General features: G+C 39.0%; 1 protein-coding gene across 2 annotated transcripts in view; it reads right to left on the bottom strand.

Moving 5' to 3' along the window:
• Positions 1–15712, bottom strand: part of LPAR1 (lysophosphatidic acid receptor 1) — a 73592-nt gene extending 57880 nt beyond the window's left edge. The window contains exon 1 of one of the 2 annotated variants that reach the window (XM_081321322.1): positions 15437–15712. The gene's annotated coding sequence lies outside the window, so the exon portion shown is untranslated. Of the gene's footprint in view, positions 1–14433; positions 14883–15436 lie in introns of those variants that run through there. The other variant, XM_081321321.1, reaches the window with a different exon arrangement.
• Positions 15713–20455: the final 4743 nt, after the last annotated feature.

Here is a 20455-nt window from a genome sequence, read left to right as displayed (position 1 = left end):
ATGACAAGCTGGGGGCCATGATCAAGCAGCTTTACTCATTAAACAGTACATATAAAGTACTTCCTCTAATACTGCACAATTAGTTTAGTCAGGGCATAGAAAGCTTTTAGTCAGGTAAGGTATGGTACTCTTCTCATGGTGGTGCAACCAGGGAAATATAAAACCATCCCTTACTCAGATGTCTGCCCCTTTTCATCATATTATATCCTTTTTATATATTCTATTGTCCTGTGCTGGCATTTGGCCATAAAAAATATATCCAGGTTTATGTTAAACCATTTCATTTCCATTCAAAGAAGGCCTTAGGCCAGCCTTCTAAATATCAATCAGGCAAGAAAGCTTGTTCTCTGATTGTTTAGATTCTGGCAGTTCTATTTTTTCTGAATAATTCCTGCCTGTTCACATCTGACACCCTGTGGTTATCTGATCATGATTTATATTTTTGCTGATTTCTGGCAAAAAAGTGCCCATTGGGAAACCTGGGATCACTTAATGATCCTAGTGATTCACTTAACAAGCACCATAAAAATTGTCTTAAAATTGGGGCTCCCACTGCAATGATTTGACACAAATTGGTGGAGCCTTGGGCTAATGCCTCCTTAAGTAACACCAGCTGCCTGCAATTAGTGCAGGTTCGAGTCCCACCAGGCTCAAGGTTGACTCAGCCTTCCATCCTTCCGAGGTAGGTAAAATGAGGACCCAGATTGTTGGAGGCAATAAGCTGACTTTGTAATAATGCCGCTTGGGGGGGGGGGGGCGAAAGCCCTAATAAGCAGGCATATACATAGAATGAAGGCTATTGCTAAGCACATTGATTTGTGCTTTAGATTGTAAGCCGCCCTGAGTCTTCGGAGAAGGGCGGGATATAAATGGGATTAAAAAAGAAAATTCTGGTTCCTATTCTGTTTGTCAGTCATTACTACCTATAATGACTTCTCTAAGGTCAGGCAGAAAGATTACACCATTTCCATCCAAATACAATAGCATGCTGAAAAGTTTTAAATAACTCCCTTTTTAAAGTCAACAATCACTCTTGTGCTTCTTTACATTTATTGAGCACTTCACTATGATTTGCATTCATAGGGCAACCATGGCTTTAAATATAGCTTCAATCAATCCTAAACAAGATGCTTTATTGCTTAATCAGGAAAGCAGCATTGTTGACTGGAATGCAGTTAAGCAAAAGACTTTCATAAATACGGATCGAAATAATACAATATTTCATATTTCTGTTTGGTATGCTTTTATATGTAAGTGCGGCATAAAGTCTATATTTTATGATCCCTATATTGGCAGTCTAATGTTCAGAGATTAGCTTCATTACCTGTATCGCAAAAAGAAGCATAGGTCAATTTAAAGAGCCTTGGTGGAGCAGTGGGCTAATGCCTCCTTAAGTAACACCAGCTGCCTGCAATTAGTACAGGTTCGCATCCCACCAGGCTCAAGGTTGACTCAGCCTTCCATCCTTCCAAGGTAGGTAAAATGAGGACCCAGATTGTTGGGGGCAATTAAGCTGACTTTGTAATAATGCCGCTTGGGGTGTGTGTGAAAGCCCTAATAAGCAGGTATATACATAGAATGAAGGCTACTGCTAAGTTTGTAAGCCGCCCTGAGTCTTCGGAGAAGGGCGGGATATAAATGGAATTTAAAAAAAAAATACGCCAGAGTTTGTCGTGAATAAAAATACGCAACAGTTGAGGAAAGAAGACAACGTGCAACTGAATAGAAAAGAAAATATATGGACATCTCAAAATAAGGCATAGCTGAGTGGCTGGACGGTAGAGTTTATTTTTTTGCAGCTCCCACTAAGCACCCATGCTTTGTTGTAAAAATGTATGGAAAGAACAGAAACTTAAGATTCTACCTAACTTTCCTTTTTTTCCATCTGAAGAAGATCTGCATATCGGTTTGCATGAATGCAGCTTGAAGAGCAATCTAGAATTATAAACTACCACAAAATGTAATATGCAAAAAAATAATAAAAAAACCTTTCCCACAATTCTACTACGCTTTCTCGTTCCACGGTTTAGTTTATGTTGTGTTAAATGCTATAAGATCTGAGTAAATGCTATAAGGAAAAACTTTCCAGCTTCCAAGCTCTGTTTTTTTTAAAAAAAATATCTTGTAGTCTGTGAAGATGACAAGACAGATTTGGAGCAAAAATCCATGATTTTCTGCAATGGTGTACTTTTATCATCAATGGTTTCAATGGTGGCTGCGTGTTGATACATTGCCTATAGACAGACATGAGGAACAAAATGCTGAAGTTCAGAGCCAGAATGAGTAAAGAGCCATTAACTTTTGGAAGAAAACACAGCTTTGCTTTAGTTTTAGATAAGCTGGTATAAAACCAGGAAAAAGTGGATAACACTGAAATTTGGAGCAGATTCTGAACTGGGACAAAGGACTCATATGCTTAACCCTTTGGCCGTTCTTCTCCTAGAATTATTGGGAAAGAGAATGTAAATCAGCATTCAATGCCTGTGAAATGCCACAGTCGCAAGTAGTAAATTCAACTAAATTAAACATATTAGCTTAATAGTATTTTCTTTCAGAAGTAGATAATTTACTGTAGTATCCCCTCTAGTTGCACTACACTGTAATTCTCATTAATAACTGTTGGCAGTGCCAATTTATTTAATATTTGAGCCTTTGAAGAAAATGCAAGCGAAAATACAATCGTCTTTTATGAAATGTTATGATTTAGCTCTCCAGGAGAGATATATTGCCTAATGTGCAATCAGCCCAGGTTCGAATCTCAGAAGGGTATGGCTGACTGATGAAAACAAATAAGTTTGAAATGCATATCAGTCTCCCTTTAATTCTTTGTTAGCAATCTAAAAAATTTACACAAATATGAGCTGTCACTGTTGTGACTACTGCCTGTCGATGGCCTTCGGTTAGGCTGAAACAGGATATAAAGATTTGTCCCATGTTTGGGGCCTAGCAAGGTAATCTAAATAGTTAACAGCACACAGAAATCAACAAAAAAATCATAGTCGCCAGCTTTTCTGGGTTGACGGCCCAGTGGGAAAGGGAGGGACAGGCATCTTTGTGCGCGCGTACACACACACGCAAATGTGGCTGCATGTGTGTGCTCTGCAAACACATGTGTGTGCTGCTAGCACCGGCACACGGCTCGGCTAGTGCCAGTGAGAGGCTCACAGATCGTGGCTTGGCTAGCACCAGCGCAAGAGCAGAGGGTAAGCACGTGCCCATGCACACATGAACTGGCCAGCTATTCATGTGGCCCAGTGGCCAAGAGGCCATGGCCCGGTAGTGGGCTGCGGCCTATAGCTTGGTCCTGTCATAGATCATGATCATGAGATCACAGAGAGTCATATGTTAACAGGAAAGGTTGGGAGCCCTACATAAATACAAAGATGGATTCTTGCAAAATGAAAAACAGGGGGACAAGGAAGGGACCATTTACTCTAGAGGAAATAGCCTTTTCACTGATAAAATGGTCTGGGAACAGAATAACTTCACTCACAATGCAGTCAAATCTTGCTTGGGATCACCCTGTTCCATTAGCCACTTAATAGAAGGGTAGTCATTAGAAAATAGCACGAGCCCAATGTACCCTTTGGGTTAGAAGCAGACACATGGGTGAATTTACTTATTTGAATATCCCATAAATAGAATAGAAAATAAATGGAGATTGCTATGCCCTTAGATGTGCTCTTGTAGCCTCCATCCTGTTTAAGCCCTCACCCCTTTTTCTGGGGTTTAATGCAGTTTCACATAAACTGTAACTCCACAAAACTGGCCCTGCACCCATCTTTAATCTTAATTGCAATTTTCTTGAATAAAGTTACTAATGAGCACTTGATAGGATATTGGACATGAATAAACTATTCAAGTTTCTTTACGCAGCATCTCCAACAATTCTAACAAAATATATAGTGATGTCTGCAAAATGTATTATTTTCTATCCCCTTTGGTGTCCTTCATTTTTTTAAAAAAAATCTCTAAAAATGTCATTTACTCAATCGCAGCAGCTTCATTAAAAAAATAAACCCATTATTAGGTTAATATATATTACTGGCAGACTGTTTTTTTAAAAAACAACCCTGCAATCCCTTGCATCGAGGTGGAGTTGGGATGACTGAATGGAGCTGAGTATTTACCGGCCGGATGCTGTAATGAGCACTTGATAGGATATTGGACATGAATAAACTATTCAAGTTTCTTTACGCAGCATCTCCAACAATTCTAACAAAATATATAGTGATGTCTGCAAAATGTATTATTTTCTATCCCCTTTGGTGTCCTTCATTTTTTTAAAAAAAATCTCTAAAAATGTCATTTACTCAATCGCAGCAGCTTCATTAAAAAAATAAACCCATTATTAGGTTAATATATATTACTGGCAGACTGTTTTTTTAAAAAACAACCCTGCAATCCCTTGCATCGAGGTGGAGTTGGGATGACTGAATGGAGCTGAGTATTTACCGGCCGGATGCCCTTCCTGACGTCTACGTGGAGTTCGCAGCAGATATTTTCTCTTAGCACCCAGAGAGAGAAATATCTGCCACTCTATAGGATCGAACTCAAAGTCTTCTAATTGTGAGACAAGAGCTCCACTTCTAGGCCACGACACAACTCTTCACTGGCAGACAGTAATTTGTTTACTTAGTTGACAAAGCCAGGTACACCAACTAATGTGTCACTGTAAAATAGAAAATTTACTATGGACATTAGAAGTGAGAAAATATTTTAGTTATTTTAAATAGTATACCTTCAACATTGTACATAATGAAGAGCACCAAAAGATAATACCCACTTGTCTAAATGCCTGCACAGAAAGAGACAGGTGCAAATCAGTAAAAAAGGAAGTTCCACAGTACTAGAGTATAACTGAGGGCATATCTGCCTTTACAGTTCAAGCTTCTCCTGTCCTAGGCTTATGCTGTTTTAATGCTAAATCAGCATTAGAAAACTTTGTTCAGACTGTGATATTTTGGCAACATTCAGCAAGCTACTATTAAATCCTCATAATGGACAATTTCCTTGCTGCTGTGCCCTCCAGCTTCGTAGTCCAAGTAAAATAATTAGTACAATAATCATCATGGGTAGACTTACCAGGATGTATACTTTTATATATGTACATATAAATATAGAAACACACAAATGCAGTTAAAATGAATTTCAATACGTCCAGTATTGCCTAATTTCTTTGTTTTTCCAGTTAACTGATGTATAACAGTTTAATCTATGGGCTATTTGGAGCAGAAATCTTTTTAACCTTAAGATGACTGAAAAAATGATGAAAAGATACAATGTTGGACTTTTTAAAAATGCAGGTATAATAGGATGCTCAGGAAACATAAAAGAGTAATTGAAAAAGGTTTTGGCAGGGTTTCAAACCAGCAAACCTCTCTTTACAATGCAAATGCTGTAACTACTGTACAACTGCAGCGTTCCCGATAAAAAAAATTGCTCAAAATAACATTAGGGATCATGATAACAATTACAGTAATGCATTCCTGTCTCTACAGTGTAGACATTGAATTGCTGGCATTAGCTTGAAATAAACTGAAGCACACAACAGTATTCAAAGATAACATGGAACAACATTCTTTAGAAGTGGACAACCAAAAAGGTGTGCCCAGAAGTTGCCTTTTCAGTGAGTAGATCAATAAAAGGCAATGTTATCCATTTCTGCTCTCCAGAAATAAGATAAGGTGAACTCCAAACCAAATGAACTCCCTATTTCAAATCACCTTCTAGGATGAAAATAAGAGAATATCAGGTTTCTGTTTTACTCGTGTGGTATAAAACACAGTACTTAGGCCTTAAAATGTATCCTATTCGTTTTTGTGTAGTGACAACTAAGGATATTCAAATATTATTAGTAAGATTTCCATTTTCTTTTGTGAAATTCTGAATCACAGTGAAAGCAAAGCACCTCCAGATCCAGAGTTACTAAACTAGGGTTTCCTAACCTTGGCAACTTTAAGATAGTGGACTTCTACTCCCATAATTCCGCAGCCACCCTGGGGTATTCTGGGAGTTGAGGTCCACCTGTCTTAAATTTGCCAAGGTTGGAAAACCCTGAATTAAACAATCTCCCCTCTAAGTCTGCTATAACTTCTCACATTGCTTTCAAAGGAATTAAATTCAACAAATTTAATCTGAATCCAACCCTGTAATAATTCTCAAGTTTACCACATGATTTTTCAATTTACAACCCAAACATTACATTGACCCTGGTATATATTACATTATATGGAAGGGGCTTGGACTAGAAGACCTCCAAGGTCCCTTCCAACTCTGTTATTCTATTCTATTCTATTCTATTCTATTCTATTCTATTCTATTCTATTCTATTCTATTCTATTCTATTCTATTCTATTCTATTCTATTCTATTCTATTCTATTCCGTACAAAAGCACTTAAGATAACTAGAATTCTGAAAGCCTAATTTGAAGTCCTCAGTGTAAGTATCTTAAATGACTTTCAGTGGAATTGTGATATAATACTTCATTTTTCAGCCTAAACAAATATTTTCAACCTATTTGAAAATTAAAAGGAATGTTAAAATTAAAAGGAAAATTAAAAGGAATTCCTCAGCCAGGCACTCTGGCTGAGGAATTCTGGAAATTGAAGTCCATGAGTCATAAAAGGGCCGAGTTTGAAGACCCATGCATTACGCAATACTTTCCCCAGTATTCAAAAGCACAACAAATATTAATAACTTGATTCCGGCATCCAATTAAGGCAGGGTTTATTAAATATGTTGAGCTGATTAATTCACAAAATACATTACACCATAAACCATAGATTACAAATTACAGAGTAATCAACTGTTGCCTAAGCAAGAAGTATGTTTAGTTTTGATGTACACAATTGTGTAAACCCAGCCAAATGGTTACTAAATCCATCTGGTAAGTGAAAGAGGCAAATGTAAATGGATTTTTTGGCTCACTCTGAAGGGATGTATCAAGGAAGAAGTTTCTGTTGAATCAGTCAGGACTTAAAATTTTTAGGGCTGAGGTGTTCTATTTTCATTTTGCATTAGGATGTTAATTAACATACAAAGTCTTCATTTCATGCACAGATTTAAACAGTGTAAAATCTATGGTAATTCAGTACAATTTTTAATCCAACAAATATCAAAATCTGTCTACTACACACTCCATCTGTCCGTCCATCCATATATCTATCTATCTATCTATCTATCTATCTATCTATCTATCTATCTATCTATCTATCTATCTATCTATCTATCTATCTATCTTATAATGTGGCTAAAACATCAGAACATCTATTTTACATACTTTTGTGTATTTTTTTGATAGTCAAACACTATGACCTATTTTCACATATGTTTGTTTTTACATAGTGCTGAAACTATATGAATGACCTGGCAAGCCTTCCATTTTTTAAACATAGTTATACTATAGACATAAACCAAGAAAAACAAATCTAAATCCTTAGCGATATAAATAGAAAGAGCAGGGTTTTTAACCTCCAAAAATACTGTTTTCTTCACAACTACAGTCAATTTGTGTCTTGATAAAGGCTTCTTCAAGATGCAGAAAATGTTTCACTGAGTCATAATTCCTGAAACAACTTTGGACCCTTATTTAGGGAAGATTCTTAACCAAGACTAGACTATAAGAAGCCTTTTAGATACTCTGCACTACAATTTCTATAAACTGTGATAAGATGCCCCATTGGCTGAGGCTTATGAAGCTTTATTCCAGAACAATTGGGTGGAACTTTACTCCCTAATCATTTTTAGCATCTCAGCACTAAGTATGTGGCTTAGAGGATAACATGAAGTAAAAAACAAAAAGCTATTAAAAATTATAAGTGCCCACAGCAAGAAGTTTCAGCCAGCTAAAGTAAGTGGATGTACAAGATGAATACATGTCTGCAATGTTCTTTGGCCAATTACTCCTGATTGAAAATTATTTCCGAATAGAATTATAGAGCTGAAAAGGAGCTGTTTAAGCCATTAAGCATAATCCTACCACTCCATATTGGAATCCATGTTAAACCAACCCAGACATATGGCTATCTTCATTTGAACACATGGAATGAAGATAAACCCACCACTTCTTTGAATGATATTACTATTAGGATCTTATTCTAAAATGTTGTAAAACATGCAATTATCAAAATAAATATTACTCCTTTATATATTTAACTCTTGTACATTTGATTTTTGTCTCTTATGTGAAAAACTTTGTAATTGTCTTTGTAAAAGATCACTGCTCTCTAGCAATGATTAGAGTTTATTGGCTATATACTATAGCATAATCATTTTTATTAAACCAAAGGGAACTTAACCCTAGGCTTTGATCCAGTTAAGAATTTGAACAGATATTCTGAATCCTCAGAGACAGAAAGATTAGATTATTTGAAGCATTTTGATAACCAGGTACACAGGATTATATTATAAAGCTTCACAACAGCATTTACATACAATTTTAAAGTTAAATTCAGACTATTTACATATTATAAAACACTGGGAACAAAAAAAGGCAGTTTATTCACAATACCTATGTGGTCCATGTCACTGAATAGTAATAAGAATTAATAATATTAGTACAGAATTTTAATTTGCCCAGAAATTGTTTATCATTTTTATCACTGAAACAGAACAAACAACTATTATAAAACTGAAATATCAATTGCAACACAGTTCAGATTTTGCAAAGAACTATAGGGTTTAAGGCTGCAGTTCTATGCAGACTTTCCTGTGATTAAATTCTGCAGACATAGCAGGATCTTCTCAGTTAATATGAGGTTTTCTGTACATATAAATGCACTGCCATTACAAATGACAGAGCAGAAGCCTGGTGAGCCAAAATTAACTGTATAAACAACCTCTATGACACAAATATCACAACCCAAAGCTTGAAATGCTAAAAACTGTTGCGTATATATTTCCTGTTTTATAGTAATATGAAAATTTTGCCCTATGAGAATACAAGCAGATTGAAGAACTCACAATTTTCACAGATGAACAGAAATTATTTTTCCCCCAAATAGGAGGAAAACGTACAATGTTGCAGGAGAATAACAAATTTTATTAAGCTTTTGTGGAAATGAAGCACTAGGTATCATTGTCCAGTAACTCTGGACAGGTGAGGAGAAAATTAAAAAAAATAAAATCCAATATCAATGAATTCTAGTCTGTGACATCAGATTAATCTTGCTCTGGGCATTGAAGAAACCAGCGGAGGTGATCCCAGAACCTCCAAATATATTTCTTTGATAAAAACTAGTAAGGTCTCAGAAGATCAGAGGAAAGCAAAATAGAGAAGAGAAAGACGTATGGATGTACAGATTTGTCTGTAATGAAGCACTATCTGTCTGAAGTAGCCTCACACCTATAGTGGGCAATGTGTTTGAGAAGCATGCTTGTGAGCACTTCAATAGGAGTGCAAAAATCACAAGCCAACATGGCTTTGTCACAAGAGGTCATAAATTAATCTTATCTCTCTTTAGACAGAGTTACTAATCTATTAGATAAAGGGAATGTTGTGGACATAGCTATTGTGAACTCAGAAAAGCATTAGGTGAAAACTTTTATTACCTCATTAAGAAAATGTTAAAATATACCAGCTTTGAGAATACATCTGATAAACAGATTCATAATTAGCTGAATGACCATCCTAGAGAGTACTCATAAATAGTTTCCATCAGCTTGATGAGCACTTAAATACCAGGTATGAGCCAGCAGCGTGCGGCAGCAGCCAAAAAAGCTAATCCTTGGTTGTATAAACAGAGGCATAGAATCAAAATCACACTACGTATTAGTACTGCTTTATAAAGCTCTAGTAAGGTCACAACTGGAATACTACACCCAGTTCTGGTCACCACATTGCAAAAAAGATGTTGAGGCTTTGGAAAAAGTGCAAAGAAGAGCAACTAAGATGATTAAAGGCCTGAAGACTAAAACATATGAAGAACGGTTGCAGGATTTAGGTTTGGCTAGTCTCTAGAGAAAAAAAAAGATTAAGGGTGACATGATAGCAGTGTTCCAGTATTTGAGAGGTTGCCACAAAGAGGAGGTGCTCAACTTATTTACCAAAGCATCTGTGGGCAGGACAGGAAACAATGGATGGAAACTACGGTAATCAAGGAGAGAAGCAACCTGGAACTAAGGAGAAACTGCCTAACACTGAAGACAATTAACCAGTGGAACGGCTTGCCTTCAGAAATTGTGGGTGCTTTATCCCTGGAGGTTTTAAGAAAAGACAAGACAGTCACTTGTCTAAATGGTATAGGGTCTCTTGCTTGAGCAGGTAGTTGGACTAGAAGACCTCCAAGGTCCCTTCCAGCTTTATTCTGATTGAACAAGTATGGATTTTGTCCTGGGTTTCATGCTTTGTAACATGAAAGATTTGGATGAGGGGATTATCAGATCTGCAGATAACTAAAACTATAAGAAGTGGTCAACATTTTAGTATGGAAAGAGGTTTTTTTTAATGCAGACATGTCAAACTTGCAACGTCACGTGACATCACAAGACATATTGGGACAGTTTTGCCATTGCCGGCAATGGAGTAGGCGTGGCTTCTGGATGACGCATCCGGCTTGTGGGCCAGCAGTTTGACACCCCTGTTTTAATGCCTATATTGGGATACTTAAAAGTTGCCATCACATTGTTTAGGCATTTTCAGCTCATGATCTACTGGAACATCCAGCTCCTTTTCAGATCTACTACTGGCAAGCCAGATTTGTCCAATCTGTACTTGTGTTTTTCATTTTTTCCCCTTCAAGCTGGTCTCTGGAATGTTGTTCTTAGAGGTTTAGCCTATCCTATTCTGAACAGTATTCCTTTGATCAATAAAAGTCTTTTTGTTCTGCCAGATCTCTGTCCTGTTGAGTTGATTTCTGTTTCTCCTAATTGTTGATGGTCTATTTTCCTTGTTACAATTACTTTTACAAACATTTTTATTAATTGTATTTAGTTCTACAATTCTAACTTCTTAGGAAAGCAAAAATCATAAAAACAACCATGATAATAAAAATTAACAAATATGATATAATATTACCTTAAAATTTAGTACAATTAATCATGCTTATTAGGGTATAATTGTAATATTAAAACATTTCTTTTAACATTTTCTCAAGGTGGGAAGTCATTGTGTATATATAAAACCTACAATCAGGAATCAAATGTTCTGGAGAAGCCTTGAATGTTCCATTTGGTCCTCTGGATCACACTGATCCTGCTGTTCTAGAAGTGTTTGGACAATTTTCTAGAAATTACTTTTCCCAACTGGAAGTTGGCTTCAAACATGGTTCCCAGATAAAAAGAGTCTGCTTTCAGGGTCTATCCATGTCCAATATGAGAAATAGATTCTGGTTCAGAAAATTAACTTCTGGAAAACCATCCAAACAGTTGAACTAACATAGATGTAATTCCATAAATACATGTCTACCAAGGTCTTGTTCCTCATGCACACCAACCTAATTTTTCCTATCAAAGGCATATAGTCTTAAGTTGCCACTGCTAAAACAAAGCCTTATAAGAGTATTCTTAATTGTCTGGCCCCAAACTGTTTAGGGGTTTGAAGGCCAATGCCAACATTGTTGCTAGGGGTAAGATAATTTAATTAGTTCCAAACTGATTTAATTTGCTCCAACCATTTAATCCCCAATTAGAACACTGATTCTTTGTTGACATTCAAATTATATACAACCTATAGTTTTCTAATTGGCTAGTTTATCTTTTAGCTAAACAGCATCTCTGTTTTTTCAGGATTATGGTTTTGCTTTGTGTGCCCTCAGTCATCCTATAACTGAAACCTATTCAGAACATCTACTGCTTGGACAATGAATGTGAGAGTCATAGTTTTATATAACTGGTGTACTGATGGCATAATAGTTCTAATATTTGGATATTTCTTATAGTGATAACATGTTATACTGCCAGTTTCACTGCTTTTAAAGTTCAATGGCAATTATGAGTCCTTATAAAACTAATATGGCATCTTTCACTAAGAAGCGGGTGCCAATATGTTTGGGTTTTCCAATCCATTGTAAGTGAACATTAGGCAGCAATTTCTTCAGAATCAGAAATGGAATTGGGCAAATTCCAAAGAAGGAGAGACCCGTGCAACATGGAGTGGAAGCCAGCAACGCACGATAATACATACTCAATAGTCTAATGAAAAGAATTTCCATTTCACTTTTTGAGTCAAAGCACACAAGCAATGACAATACTCTCCGGTCCATTTGATTTTAGCTTTCATTTATATTCTTTTTATATTGTTTTTCATGTGACATACATTATGTTTGGTTAGGCTTGCTTAGCTTACTCAAATCTTCCATAGATTTCGTTGGATAGAATACTTAATGTTCCAGTACACTGGTATTAAAGCTTCTCAACCTTGATCCCTCTATTGTTAATGTTTCACATTATACCAATACACTTTTTTCTCTCTTTGCTGAGAGAACCTGTGTATATATGATGAAGTAGATGAATAAAAGACCTCTGAAAAGGCCTTAAGTCAGTCTAGAGTTTGTGACGATTCTGTGTCACATAACTCATATGCATCATATTATTTTGGAAATTATGTCAATATTGTCCACGCAAGAAAGTTACAACATATCTGGCATCTATATTGCACATCTAGCCCTAGTAAAGGTAAAGGTAAAGGTTCCCCCGCACATGCGTGCTAGTCGTTTCCGACTCTAGGGGCCGGTGCTCATCTCCGTTTCAAAGCCGAAGAGCCAGCGCTTGTCCGAGGACGTCTCCGTGGTCATGTGGCCGGCATGACTGGACGCCAAAGGCGCACAGAACGCTGTTACCTTCCCACCGGAGCGGTCCCTATTTTTCTACTTGCATTTTTACCTGCTTTCGAACTGCTAGGTTGGCAGAAGCTGGGACGAGTAACAGGCGCTCACTCTGTTACGCGGCACTCGGGATTCGACCCGCCAAACTGCCGACCTTCTGATCGACAAGCTCAGCGTCCTAACCCGCTGAGCCACCTACATCCCACCAAATACAGAAAAGCAACTGTTACTCTACAAAAAGTGAAATGCAAATATTTAATCAAGTAAGACGAATCCCCTGATTTACCCATTCCAATGCTCATAAACAAGATTTGGATGGTGATGCAAAACCAATTTAAGACCAAAAGGTTTTCCTAATCCACGTTAGTGCAGTATTACTGCTATAACAAAGACATTGAAACAGAACAGAATCCAATCACCGGCATAGATTGCATAACAGTTCATCAACCATTTTGCAACGCTGCAACCGTGAATATGAATAAATCAGTGGGAGAGAATACACAATCCCTATTAAATGACATTACAGGCACTCTCTTAAGTAAATATTCTGCCTTGGGAGGAAGAAAGTGAAAGAGTTAATGCTCCAGTAGCGCCTTTCAAGTATCCCAGCACTTCAACCCAGGATGGAAGCAATAACTCTACACAGAGTGTCTTCTCTTTTTAAACATTAAAATACCACATGCTTTCAAATGAGAGGCATAAATACACATTTAAGCCATTTGGAAGATAAGAACTTAAACTGCAGTTCCTCTTCCCCCCCCCCAGTAGAACTAGAATTCCCCAATTCCTACAGATGCTGAAGGAATCCTGTTTATTACACAGCCCGTTTTTACTAAAACAAAAAGCTAAAGTCCACTTGAAGAGGAAGGCAGCCCACACAGAATAAGTTTGCTCCCGTTTCCATTAACATCCCTAGAAGAAGGAGGCGGCGGCGGGGTGTGTGTGAGAAATTCAGTCCCACTAATTGAAAAGCCAGAGAGACGTGTCAAGCAAGAGGAGGGGGGGGGAAAGCCATGGAAATGGGGGGTGGTTGGGGGAAAGAGAGAGACTTTCAGACGAGAAAGCACCATTCCTAAACGCTCCAATTATCTTTTTCAAATGCACAGGCAGAAAGGGGGAAAGTCTTAAGCATACCAAGAAAGAAAGAAAGAAAGAAAGAAAGAAAGAAAGAAAGAAAGAAAGAAAGAAAGAAAGAAAGAAAGAAAGAAAGAAAGAAAGAAAGAAAGAAAGAAAGAAAGAAAGAAAGAAAGAAAGAAAGAAAGAAAGAAAGAAAGAAAGAAAGAAAGAAAGAAAGAAAGAAAGAAAGAAAGAAAGAAAGAAAGAAAGAAAGAAAGAAAGAAAGAAAGAAAGAAAGAAAGAAAGAAAGAAAGAAAGAAAGAAAGATCAAAAGTTGCCGAGGCAAGGAGGTGAAGAAGAAAGTTGGGATTTTTATTTTATTTTATTTTATTTGCGATGGCTTTCTTTCCCGGGAGGTTTGGGGGTGGGAGGGGGGGGAGAGAAACAAATCTGGTCTGTCTTTCTTACCGAAGGAACCGGCCAAGAATGGTGGCTGAGACGCCCCAAAGCAAGCCCCTCGCCCCGAGGCAAAAGAGAGAAAGGACGGACGCCAATTGCCTTTCCAGAAAACTCCCCCTTAGTCCCCCCCCCCCCGCCCCACAAGCCAATTACCTGGGCCAGGCGAAGTCCCCTCCGCCGGGCTGCTGCTGCTGCTGCTGCTGCCGTTTACCCCGCAGATTTTGCTCGTCCCCCCCCCAACGAGCCTGCAGACCGAGCGAGCCAAGGGGGGGGGGGTCTTCCCGCCCTCGCCGCCTCTTCCAGCCAGCCGCCTGCTGGTGCCTCTTTCCAAGTCGGCTGACTCCACGCAGTTCACTCGGCTGCGGGCTGGCTGCAGCGGGGAGGCGGCGGCGGCAACGTAAGGCGCACCATCCTTTTAGCCCCGGCGGAGGCTTCGGGCAAGGGGCGAAAGCGAGAAGGGGCGCGCTGCTCGGCCGAGAGGAGAGGAAGGGAGAAAAAGGAAAAAGAAAAAAAAAAGAGGCGAAGGGGAGGTTTGCGCGAAGCCTCTCGCCGCGGCAACCCTGCTCATCCGACGCGCGTGCGTGTGTGTGTATGTGTGAGGAGGGGAGGGGGGGGGGAAAGATAAAATAGAGCGAAGGGAAAAGTTGCGAGGCGTCGCCCGAGCCAGCAGCAGCAGCAGCCACAGGGCTGTGTGTGTGTGTGTGTCTCTGTCTCTCTGTCTCTTTCTCTCTCTCTGTCTCTCTCTCTCTCTCTCTCTCTCTCTCTCTGTGTGTGTGTGTGTGTGTGTGTGTGCAGTCCGGTGGGTGGGGTGGTTGCCTTGCGCCCCTTCCTTCCCTCCGCTTTTGGCGGTCTCTCTCTCTCTCTCTGTGTTTGTGTGTGTGTGTGTGTGCAGTCCGGTGGGTGGGGTGGTTGCCTTGCGCCCCTTCCTTCCCTCCGCTTTTGGCGGTCTCTCTCTCTCTGTGTGTGTGTGTGTGTGTGTGTGTGTGTGCAGTCCGGTGGGTGGGGTGGTTGCCTTGCGCCCCTTCCTTCCCTCCGCTTTTGGCTCCTGGCCGGGCCAGAATCAATTTTGCAAGCCGGCGGCTTCTCCTCCTCCTCCTTCTCCGTTCTTCTTTCTTTCTTTCTTCCCCCCCCCCGCTCAATCGGCGCCTTTTCTCACCTGCCTGGGGTGTGCTCAGGTAGCGCCCCGCCTGGCTTGTCGCTCTTTTTTTTTTTTGGCCGCCCGGCGCCTTCTGCCAAGCGGGGCTCTCGGTGCTTCACCCGCCTCCCCTTCGCAACGGTGCGGCTCTCTTTTCCTCCACGCTCCTTCTCCTCCCGGTCAAGTGAGGGCCGCTCTTCTTCTCTTGACCCGCTTCCTTGGGCCACCTCAAAACTCAAACCGAGGGAAGGTGACGAAAACCAGAAAAACTAGTTCAGGAAGCGGTGTGTGTGTGTGTGTGCGTGTGCGCGCGCGTGTGCGCGTGTAAATGTTGGCCCGGCAAAGCGTTCGTTAATTGGGAAGCAAAGGTTCGAGTCAGGCTAGGGTTGAACTTTAAACTCCCGGAACCCGATAGTAGTTTAAAAAAAACAAACAGCCACCAAATGGTGTAGCTCGGCTTCCTCAACCGGATTGTCCGGCAGATAGCTTTGGCTTGCCGTGTATTTTTTTTTTATTTCGTTGATTTGATTTCTCACAAATTACTTTATGGCTCAGCCAGTTCGGCGGAACAAACGCTGGCGTTAGACATATAAAAAGACGAATAACCTCGCCGGGTAAGCCTAAATCTTGGTTCCGTTCTGCCAGAGCTCTTCCCATCATTCTGGAGAATGAGGATACCTGGAGGGCTGGGGAACGATAAGCTATAATACTTCCCTATAAACTAGAAATTAACAGGAAATAGGCGGGGAGCGTGGCAGACTCCGCCTTTGTCCTCAGGAGAGCATTTTGAAAGTCATCTGTTCAGTTGTGATATTTCTCAAGAGCCCCTTTTCCTCCTGGTCTTTGTCCAGATGTTTTGGGGAGGATGAGTTTGAACTCTCCACTTACACCATAACATAGTACAGTCCTGCTCCGACAACCCGTTCCTCCCCTTTGGCCCCAGGGCATAGATTCGTGTTGAAACCTTTTGTTTTGTCATTTTTTTAAAAAAAATTATTTTGGTATGCCACTTGGACCTTGGACCGCTGATGACTACATGGACAAGTCCATATATTTTGCTAGCCACCATTGTTAGAAGTGGTTTGCCATTGCCCTTTTCCTGGCGTGGAGAGGGAGTGCCCGGCCCAAGGTCACTGAGCTGGCTTTGATGCCTAAAGTAGAACTCAGGTTTCCCACTCCTAATTCAGCATTTGAACTTCCAGACCAGACTGGCTTTCACTCTAATCATTTGGTATACTGATTTTAAAGTAGTAAAAAACCTACTTTTTTACTTACACTGGAATTATCTCACCACAGGGTTTTTTTTGGGGGGGGGGGGTTAAATCAGTAATGTTTTATATCTGTTTCCCAAACTTTTCCCCTTCATTATCCAAAACTGCCTATCAGGAAATCCTTGGCTGCTTAAAAGTTACTTAACTTTAGTTTATCTAGCTATAAAAATCAATTGTGTACTCATGACCAGGCCTCATTTACTCTTTCTTCGAGCTATTTTTCTCCTGGTGTCTTCCCTGAGTTTTCATTATCTCACTTTAAAAAAATATATATATGGAAATGCCTACATGAGATTTGGGAGGAAAGGCAAATCAAGAAGCTAAGAGAAGCCCAACTGAGTTGCAAAGTCTCTCCTTCACACACACACACACACACACACACAAACATTCTGAAAAGGGATGGCAGCAAGGCCCCAGGAAAAAGCTGAATGCCGTGCCTAAAACAAGTGGCATAGTTGCAAATCAGCACAACACTATTCATCAGTGACTTGGAACAAATGCTGGGTAGGAATTGAGAGTGGGGACAATATGATTTTTAATTGATTCAAGAATGAGTGAATAGCACTTTTAACTCAGAAGGGGTGGAAGGAGATCTTTGAGCTGGACTCAGACATTGTGCTAAGCTAATGTTCTTGTTGCAAGTATATGAGTTGAACTACTCTGGTTTGTAAATCCTAGATTTGGCTTACAAGTGAACCAGACTTCTTGTAACAGCTCCTCTTTAGTTGTATTTTTTGTTTTATTCCCACAGGATATGTCTTTCTGTAAGAAAGCTGAAGCATACCTGAGGCATATCTTTTTGAAGGATAATTTGGTCAGAGGGTCTATTGACATCAGCACAGTTTTCACATCACTAGGAGACAAAAATAAAATGAGCTGGTAAGACTATCACTCCCTTTCCTTTAAAACAAACAAACAAACAAGGAATGCACATCATGGACAAAGGCAAATACACCAAAGTTTCTGCTTCATTAAGTAAATTTAGCCCAACATTCTGTTTTCTACAGCAGCACATGATATTGATAATGAGGGAAGGAGGGGGGGCTTATGAAGTTGAGCGCTAAGCTGGTGCTATTGCATTCTACCAGAAGGGTCACCTGTCCCAGACAAATCTAATTGGAAGAGCCATACAAAGTATATCCATCAACTCATTTAATGTGGTGAGAAAATAGAAAAAGAATCCCATATTGCTGTGGTGGTGAACCTATGGCACGGGTGCCACAGGTGGCACGGAGAGCCCTCTCTGTGGGCACGTGTGCCATCGCCCCAGTCCTAGGCCTTTAGCTGGGTTTTATAAAACCTTTTTGCTTTAGGCCTCCGCCGCCATATAAAAAAAAAGGTTCAATCAATCAATTTCAACCTCGCGGGGAAAAAAAAGATCTTGCAAAGTTGGAATTGATTGAACTTTTTAGTCCCACCCAGTCTTCCGTTACCACAGCAGCCACGCTCACCCAATGGGCCACGCCCACCTGGCACCCGATGATACATAGGTGGGTTTTGGGTTGCAGTTTGGGCACTTGGTCTCTAAAAGGTTTGCCATCACTGCTATATTGTATTGGTCACCACTCAAGTCAACAAGGACCACGTCAAATGGCCATTTGTTGGCAAGCGGGTAATGGGACTTAGGAACTATGGCTGGACAACCAAGGCCTAGCCCTGTAGGATTACTGGAAGTATAACAATCACAGACAAGACAAAAATTATTACTGTGTTTGAAAATTGCACTATTATGGCCTGCTATTATAAATCGGAAACAATAAAGTGGGGATACTTAAAGAGAATGTTTGAACATTGGAAAAGAATTAATCTAGACTCAAATATTACTAAACATTTAGGGAATAGCAGGTCAAAGGATATTCATTACCAAAAACAAAATATTTAGGAATGCATAACTGGAATACCGGTAGATTCAGAAAAATTACAAAAAATGGGAGACATAATAGTAGAAAAGAAGAAGAAACTCAGATAACAACAACTGCAAATATAAATAAAACAGCTGAAGTCAACTACAGAAATGAGAGCTTAGAAAAAATAACAACAAAACCAGTACAGGACAGTATTGAAACAATCCATCAATTGACTCCCTGACAAGAAGAATTAAAACGAAGAAAATTCTAGCATTCGCAGAATTACAAGAGAAAGACAAAGACTGCCAGTATTGAAAGCACTGCCCAAGAAACCTCTGACATCTTAATGAAGGATGCGAGTAAGGCACTTGAAAGGATTAAAATAACTTTTATCAAACAGATTAAAGAGTATACAGCAGTGGTGGTTACAGAAGAACTGGGTATTGAAATTAGAAAACCAAAAGCAAGGTTATACTCAATCCCAAATGGGAAAACCATTGACAAATACATCCTTATGTCATTTACTGCTCTCTTGATTTCATATTATAGTCCTCATGGTGATTGTCCAATAATTCCTGGTAACTAACCTTTCATTTGCCTCCTGTAAAATGCAACTTGTGTTGAGGTCTATAGAGGTATTTTCGAATACAGCCTGGGTTTATTCTATATTCTCAATATGGCTTATCTAATAAAATCATTTTTAAAATCCACATTAACTTGTGCCATAAATACCCATACCATCCAAACCTCAGGTTATGTTCTTCTAACTCTAAAAGTCTTTTGTTTCTCAGAAATATCTGTTGTTTCATCCAAACCAAACAACAAGTTGCAAAATATAATTTCAAATCCAGTAAACCTTATTTTTCTTTTATTTGCATCTTTTAACACCTTGTTTTTAATTCGTGATTTTTTTTCCCCATGGCAAACAAATTTAGATATATCTTTTTGCTATTGCTTGAATGATACATCTATTGTCAAAATAGATATTGCCTGAAACAAAAACAACATTATAGGCAAAACATTCATTTTTATCAAAGAAATTCTCCCAACAGGGACAGTTTTAATTTATTCCATCTCAACATGTCCTTTTTAATTTCATTCCATGTCTTAAAACAATTATTTTGAAATAACATACAATTTATATTTGTCATAATGATGCCCAAGTATTTTATTTTTTTCTGAGTCTTAAAACTAGTTTTCTCCATTCAATTCTATTTAATATTATTAGTTGGTCTTAATAAAATTATTGCCCATCTGTTTTTTCTCTTATTTTGAGCAATTAATGATAGATGAATGTAAAAATAGAACAAATCTTGTATTTTATTAAATAATACATTTTACTGTAAACATTTTACGTAGCTAAAGCAATGTAGATGATTAAATAAAAAGTAACTAAGAAATTAACATTACTATCAAAAACTTCTAGCTTTATTAAATATTAAGAGTAAATCGAAGTAGAATCTTGTGGGGGAAAATTTATTTATTTATTTATTTTATTTATTTTAATTGCATTTATATCCCGCCCTTCTCCGAAGACTCAGGGCGGCTTACAAGCTTAGCAGTAGCCTTCATTCTATGTATATGCCTGCTTATTAGGGTTTTCACACACACACCAGCGGCATTATTACAAAGTCAGCTTATTGCCCCCAACAATCTGGGTCCTCATTTTACCTACCTCGGAAGGATGGAAGGCTGAGTCAACCTTGAGCCTGGTGGGATGCGAACCTGCACTAATTGCAGGCAGCTGGTGTTACTTAAGGAGGCATTAGCCCACTGCTCCACCAAAATGAATACTAATAAATAAAACTTATTTATTTTTCCAAATATTTTATTGTAGTTATAACTATAGCTTTGTGAATAGCCTGAGTAAAATGTCAGTTACTGACCTGAGTTTGTTTGTCTACACCAACATATATACACTG

The sequence above is a fragment of the Vipera berus genome, assembly GCF_964194415.1.
Source record: "Vipera berus genome assembly, chromosome: 2".
In the NCBI taxonomy this organism is placed as follows: domain Eukaryota; kingdom Metazoa; phylum Chordata; class Lepidosauria; order Squamata; family Viperidae; genus Vipera; species Vipera berus.
This window is presented reverse-complemented; position numbering and strand designations above follow the sequence as displayed.